Source organism: Teleopsis dalmanni, chromosome 2 (assembly GCF_002237135.1).
Source record: "Teleopsis dalmanni isolate 2A chromosome 2, ASM223713v2, whole genome shotgun sequence".
NCBI classification, from domain to species: Eukaryota; Metazoa; Arthropoda; class Insecta; order Diptera; family Diopsidae; genus Teleopsis; species Teleopsis dalmanni.
Genome location: NC_051847.1, coordinates 243,878,532 through 243,887,250, shown reverse-complemented (window position 1 = coordinate 243,887,250; position 8,719 = coordinate 243,878,532).

Here is an 8,719-nt window from a genome sequence, read left to right as displayed (position 1 = left end):
AACCATAAATACTATTGAGAAAGCTTGTTATGTCACAACATCAACATTCAACATTCAAAATTTTTGTTTATTATAATTCCTCAGCTGCCCTGAATATTTGCCCAAATCATACACTTCTTCTTCTTCTTCATCCTTTTCTTCTTCGACTCAAAGTCCCCACATACCAAGTATTCTACCGAACCAAAACGATGTATTGAGCTAGGCGCGTGTGTTGATTTGTCTTTGTTGTATATGTTAAATGTCATTGTAAGGTTATTAATATCTAATAAAAAATAAAACAAAAAATATTTAAAGTATAAAATATTGTCACAGCATATCAAAAAACAAAAAAAGAATACTCAAAATATAAGAAAAATTGCAAAAAGCTTGACAGAATGCCTCCACATAGTGTCGCTCTTTGCGGGAATTTGGAATTCGTCACACCATAGGCAGTCACTGTCCAGTATTTGTGAGTCAATTGAACTTGACAGCAGCTGTCAAGTTGAGCATAATTAATCTTTTTTTAGTTGGTAATGCTTTTTGGTAAATTTGAGCATAAACCAATTTATTTGTTTTCACTATATATCTAAATAGTAGATGTACATGCACACCCGTTGGGATTTGAAGCTCCCTAGGGTTAAGCACTCAGTAAATATTTGCAATTCGCTTGAATAGTCAACCGTTTTGATTGTATTTGCACAATGAAGCGGTTTCTTTCAAATAAAAATAGAGAAAAATAACTTTAATTTAAAAATCAATAGAGAATAGTAAAAATATTTATTTTCCTAATTAAATGTGTACATAATACTTTAATATATAATAATATAAGTATATAATAATTTATTTATTCGATTATTATTAACGTTACAATAAAGCGTTATTTAAAATGCTACCACTGTAATTCATTAATAATTAATAATAATTGCAGTGATAGCATATTATACAATCTATAATATATCATATTTGTGATCTGGGCTATATGTGAAATGATTTTGTTATGACTTGATTCATATGTTCATAAACGTGAAGATTTTGTCAACTCCTAGTTCCTAGTTCCTACCAAAAATGCCTACCAAGGCTACCTTAGCTAACATTCAAACTAGTGTTTGAATATTTCCTACCAAAAATGTCTACCAAGACTGCCTTAGCCTACATTCAAACTACTGTTTGAATAGTCACCACAATTACACCAAAAGCGGAATCTCTAAGTTTTAAATATGTGAGATTAAATTTAATCATTTTAATTAACAAATCCTAATATTGCAAAAAATATTGCTTATTTACTTTGAAACTCTCTTCAAGTAATTTATTCAAACCAAAAATAAAATTTTGGAACTATAGCATTAATATTATCATTAAGTGAGGACTTTAACTTTATTACTTTATTTAATAAGTTCAATATATTACTACTCTAACGATGGTTTAATATTGTAAAACGAAACAAGGTCACATTGCGATCTGTGATATTTTATTGGGTCATTAGCAAAGAATATATCTTAATATAGCCTAAATAGATTAAAGATTGTGAAGAAAGTTTCCATAGAACCTACAAGAATCACGGTTTGCGTTTAATCTTTCATACGTCGGACACGCATAAGTTTTCTGGGGTCGTCTGTAAAGAAACATTCTGAATATAACTTAGATAAGTCATGGTTTAATATTTCCTATGTCATGCACTGCGACGTACCAGTTCTATTAAGTCATCTTTATGCGAAATTTATCCTAAAAATAGAATTATGTTGAATAAACCCTTCATATGTCAGGCAATTCCTTTAAATTTCTAATTGGAATAGTTTTATTAAGAGACTATTGTCTTTATCTATAGTGTTTTTTTTTATATATTTTTCTCTTTCATACATATTTCAATCACAACATGTCTGCAATAAAATCTTTTTCACGCCAAACTTCGTCTAAGCAGTAATTAATTTTTTTCTTAACGTGCTCTGAACTTAAAGCTGCGGCTAACCATTAACTATGTTGGTGTTGTGTTCAAGTGCTTTAACATAATTGCTGCGTTGAGTTGGGTTTGTCTATTGAAGTAATATGATTCGTCTTGACGCTTCACCTCCACCCTCTGCACTTAATTCTGACAGTCATCATCAACTTAGCATTATTATAGCAGACGAAGATTAATTACAGTTCGGGAACAATTTATACTTTTATACAGTCAAAATGCTGTGCGACGTGTGGACGTGTGTGTGTGTGTGTGTGTGAGTTGCAAATTTATGAAAATTTATATGCAAATGTATGTGTGAGTGTAAGTGGTTTGCATGCGTGTGTACTTAATGAACAGTGTATGTTCATTAATTTATAAGTTGGCAACATTTGTGCGAGCAACAAACAAGCTCAAGAACTTTTCGCAACTGTGGTGAAACACTATTTTGTGAAAATTCCTTCTATTCACTGATTCGAATTCAATTTGTTTTTAAAATTTAACTTTCAAGTTTAATTAATTTTAAACTTTCAACAAAATTTAATTTGTATTTATATTAACATATTTTCTCTTAAGCATTATTTTATTAAACAAAATAATTTTTCTTATTTTTTTGCAGGTAAGATCTGGCATGTTGCATTGTATATCAGCAGCAGATTTTGTAAATTAATTCAAACCCCTTAAAAGTAAGTTTAAGGTTGCAGTAGCTATTGACATTAGAAAAAAGCACAACAACTTTAAATTTAAATAAATTATATGTATATGATTTCTTTGCAAAACAAATATAGTTCCTTGCAGTTTTTTTTGCCTTACAAACAAAAATAAAAAAAAAAATAATTTATTGTTCCAAATAATTTGCTTGCCGCGGTTTGTGGAAAAATACATTAAATTTTAATATCTGTAATGTTTGTCGTATTTTTTTTATAAACGTATACCTTTTATTATTAAAACGGGATGTGTGCGCCTCAAAAGTAGACAAAAAATATGTTATGTGCTACCAGACTTATCTGGATTATGCATATGGCATATATAAATAATCTACATAAAATAAAAAGTTGAAAAAATTTTTTTTTTATATGTTCGCAACAATACCAAGCACAGTTCCAATGACATTTAAACTTTCATTTTTTCGCAGCTGAAGTCATTACAAGCAGAAATAAAATAAAACTTGCATTTTTACAAACAAAAAAAAAATTATTTTTTTAATAAAGGCAGAAAAAAACTGAAAGGAAATTTACCTTGAAATTTTATATTAACACACGTTCAACGTACAAGTAACAGCAAATATTAAAAGTGACACCCTTCACACCACCCCGCTGAGTTAAATATGCAAAGAACAAAAGCGCACAGAACTATTAAACAAAAAAATTAAAATATTCACCACACAAGAATAACGAATAAGAAAAAAAAATATTTTATGTTATTAAAACAATTACAATGCGTATAATGTCTTTGATGCTTCAAAAAGAAGACATAACACAAAAAAAAACAAACAAAAACAAAAAAAAACACACACAGATAAGTATGCTATAACGCTATTTGTCATTAACATAGGTACAACATTTAAAATAATATTAATATACTGCGTATATTTGCGCATAATAGCACGCCATAAAGGTAACATTATCGCATTGATCGTTTTAACTGTCTCCTGTCTTCTCTTGTCTTTCTACTCAACATCACACTTCCAATAAAGGTTTCAACCTCCACTCAAACTTGCATAAAAGCACACACTTATACACTAACAACTTATCAACTTATGCCTAGAGAATGGAGCAAAATTTAGTGTATGTAAAGTAGAAAGAGAAAAAAAAATTTTATTGGTTTCAGTTGTCATTTTCACTGACAACTGAGCCCTTTGCGCTGGGTTAATACGAAGCATTTGACAAGTTCACTTTATCATTTAATACGCAGCATAAATTCGTAATACGCACGTCAAACACAGCACAACGAATCCTCCGCACACTTTCTTATCGAGCGCACATTACACAATACTGTCATTATCCCAGCTGCTTACACTTTCACGTGCTTGCAATCCATGTGTCTTCCATTCCACACAAACTTACTCTTCTCACTCTACTCACTCTCCGCCATCATTTACATATATACGTTAGATTATGAATGCAATTACGCTGAATGAATGAATGGAATTGAAACATTATGAATGAATTCCTTTCAAGCCAAATTATATTTAGTATTTCTTCTTATTTATTAATGATATTTTTTTTTTTTGAAAATAAATGTAGTGCTTAGTGAAGTAGAAAAGATGAATAAATGTTAATAACTTATATTGATCAATAATATTGATAAATCAAAGTTACAACATTTATATTAATAAATTTGAATATTAAAAGTTATAGACAAAGAATATATTTATTAAAACCAAGTTTTTAAAGTAATTGTAATAAAACCATGAATTAATACTTAATAATAACTATATATATAAATAATATTTTGTGTTATTAAAATAATTTTTATAATATAATATTAATGTTATTAAATAATAAAACTATATTAACTTAATATTTTGTGGTATAACATACTTACTATACTATACTATACTTTTATACTATTATATCCTTACATCATTACATAATATTTATATATATAATGCATAAACCTATATGATTACATAATATATATCAGATCACATCATATGATACATTTGATTTATATAGATCTATGTTTTAATTAGTTAAGGTCTAAACTGAAATAAGTTGTTTTGTACAAATGAAATCATTTTTAATAATTAACTGAGACTGAGTCTGAAACTAGATCAAACTAGAGTCTGAACGTAGCGATCGTAAAAAAATTATATTAAATTATATATAATTAATTATAATTCGTTACTAACTTTATTTAATTCTTTATAACTAATTTTATAATTAACTTTACAATTAATTCTTTTCATTACTAACTATTGTATATAGTAGAAGCAATTATTAACAACTATGAAATAATTTAATGTCTCCAAAATAGTAATAGTAAAATATAATATATAGTAAATAGTAAATAAATAAACCTATAGCCGGATAAAAAAAAGTTCTTAGAAGTTCTTAGGCACAATAAAACCTTACATCACAATGTCAAAATCCTCAAACTAATTATTACAATCGATAATTTGTAAGAACAAACTGTACAGAATCTTTACGAAAAGATCAGTAGATCTCTAGATGGCAATTTAAAATCCCCCATTTCAATGACTATAAGTAATACATAATATAAAAATTCTTTAAGTCCATAAAAATAGCTCAATAGTTGTTTAACTTGGAGTTTGAAATTTTTTAATTTAATAAGAATATGTAAGTTATAGTAAAAAATATTATGAGTCAATGCGGAGGGGTCTATAGAACTCTAATAGGAAATGCAAAGTAGCCAAACTTAAAAATAATGAGTAAATTATAATAAGAATGTTATTAAGTTTATGTTTAGTTTTCATGCAAGGGCTTTGATTTCAAAACAATCTTTTAATCATATTTTTAAAGTTAAAATATTACAATTAGTTGGAGAATTGTACACATCACTGATAAGGTGATCCCATGCGCTAATATGAAAGATTTTAAAACTCTGAGTAAAAAGATAGAATTTCGATCATGAAAAATACGACAATAAAATATATGTATTAGTTATGAAGACTTTACTTTAAATTAATTTCTGCTGAAATAAGAGTTTTTTTACAAAGGCAATTAAAAAAAATTGTAATAAATTTATTTGTAGTAATACATTAATATTTATTATATGTAATTTAACTGATATTTTAAGTATTTGAAGTATTTAAGCTATGTTATTGAACGGTAATTTATTGCTTAATTAAAGATATAATTAAGTATTCTAAAAATTTAAGATATTTTGAAGAATATATATATTACATATTTAAATATATCGTAATTTAAAATTCATCAAGAAAGTATATTACATATTTAAATATATCGTAATATAAAATTCATCAAGAAAGTCTGTAATAATCATGAATCATTATAGTACGTTTTGTAAATTCTCAAAGCATATTGTTTCATATTTTAAGCTAATTTAGATTAAGTATTATTAAAAACTGATAATAAACCAATAAAATATTTTTGTAAATATGCCTTACCTCATTGTTCACAACTGCATTACCTTAACATCGTCAAAAAATTGTAAATATTGTAAAGAACTCTAAAACTAACCACATTACTAACTCATCGTTTAACATTTCCTGCACAAAAGTTCAATACTTTAAGTCTATGTACATAACACTTCCACAGGCAACTAACTATATCTATATATATGCAAAAAAAGTACACTTCGAATCACACAATTTCACCCACTATTCCACAATCACCTCTTCTACACGTTCTATTAAATCACATTTCGGCCGGTTGTTCATCCAAGCATTGACAGAATTTCGTTTCCCAAAAAAATCCATTTCTCAACAATTTTCCCATGAAAAATAAATTTTAATTAATTTGCTTTTAATGAAGAATCGAAAGCAATTTATCAATTTCTAAACCATTTGATAGCCGAACATAACTGAATATTAAAAATAATATTTTTGGTAATGAATGTTTATTAATAACTTTCTGTATATTTTTCAAACACGCTCAACAGATGCTGCAGGCGGTAAATTAATATTTATACTCTTATAATTATAATATTAATAATAATGAAGAAATACTATTTGAATAAATAAAAGTATTTCAAACAATTGTTAAAATTTTTAAAATTTTTAACAAATTCGCATCAGACATTTTTTTAATTAATTCGTTTATTTAATTTAACAATTTTCCACCTTAACATTAAATTTAAAATTTGACATTAAACATTTTTAAAATTTTATTAACAAAAGCACAATGCAAACTAAGATTTAAATTAAGTTAATTAACAATCAAATTACAATTATTTTATTTTAAAACATAATTTTTATAAATACTATAGATACATATTTTTAACTTCAATTTCAAACGTAAAATAATTTAAACGCAATTAAATATTTTAGCAACGCTTTTGCACATAAAATAAATATTTTTTTTATAAAATTGCACAAATAAAAAAAATTTGTTATGCTAAAGCATGAAGAAGTTTTTTAAATCTAATACTTAAGCTAGTACCTTGTTCTAAAACAAAAACAAATTCTACACTGATTCAAAAGAAGAAAAAATTTCAACAAAACCATCATCATTTCTAGCCATACATAGCATATCTACAGAGTTAATAGTCTTGATTCAACAATTCCAGATCTAAATGAGACCTACCTAAGTTTATTTTAATAATCAACAACTCTTGCTACATTAAGTCCAACTTCTTTTTTTGTAAAGACCTGTTCAAGTGCGCTAACAGCTAGCTTTTAAATATCCTGACCGAACTATCTTATGCTCTGTGGTTCTTAAGATGTTATCTGGAGCTATGGAAGTCCATAGAGTTAAGTTAAGTTCCGTTCAAATATTGAGCTTCAATATGTGTAATATACATATTTATAAAAAATTAAGCAATGTTTTTCTTCTTAGTACCGATAATGGAACAGTCAAAAACTAGTGACCAGAGAACATTTCATTAGTGTTTATTTAATACCCGTAAAGTTTATTTTAATTTATAGTGAGTTTTCTCTCTTTCCCCATTTTCAGAAATCATTTTTTTCTTTAAACTTAAAGAATTGATATTATAGAATAACCTTTTCGCACTATGTTTTTAACCTCTTTTAAGCTTCACAATTGCAGACCAGCAAAGAAAGAGATATTATTACAATAGTCGTGTTTTGTTTTTAACACATAAATGTATGCTTCAAGAAACAAAATAAAACTTCCATTATATTTTAAGAAATATATTACTACACAATATATTATGAAATCATAATTCTTTCAATTTTGTATCGTCCATATAAAATCTGTACATCTGTACATGCGCCATATCCCCCATGCGACATAACCGTTATATTGGTTATAACGGGAATACTAAGGATGAGTTATAAGGAACTCAGGTCTATTAGACCATTATGTTACCATATAACAACTCAGAGTTTTGAAATTAATCTTACTTTTGTGACTAGCATCATACCCGAATCAGCTGTGAATCGTTAGCAAACCTACCATAAGACAGGACATCTCAATGAGAGTACTGGATTTTTGTGTAATAGAGAAACTGAGAGAGAGTCATACTTCCTCGACTCATTACTATGCCCTTACTCTCTCTGTCCTTCCTTCTCTAACTCATACTTTCTTCCTCTCTTTTTCTATCTCTTTCTCTCTTCCTCTTGATCCGTATTTATTTCACTAGTACTCTCTCTTACTCTTTCACCTTTTTTTTCTGTCTTTTAAAACTTTAATTTTCTCTCTGACTAATCCTTTCCTTCTATTCCTTTTCACTTTTCTCTAAATATTTTTCTCACTTTGTTTGTTATCTCCATCTCTTTGTCTATCTTTTTCTTAGTAAAAACTCCCTCACACTCTTATTATATTTCTCTGTTTTTTTATTTCTCTGTCTTTTTATATCTCGGACTAATCCCAATCTCTTTCTAACTATTAATTATTATCAATTACTTAATATTTATATTTTTCTGTTTACCTTTATCTGATTCAGTCGGTCTCTCTTTCTCTCACGTGCCTGTTTCCCTCTCTTTTAGTTTCGCTCTTTATCTTTCCCTTTCTGTTTCACCCCTTGTTTCTTTCTCACTCCCTTTATTCCTCTCTCTCTCTCTCTCTCTCTCTTTTTCCTCTATTCCTCTCTCTCTCTCTCTCTCTCTCTCTCTCTTTCAATCACCTATCTTTCACTCTTTGTATAGAAGTCTTTTTCCTAGCTGTGCGCAGTTGGAACTAAAAGAACTAAGCTTGTCTT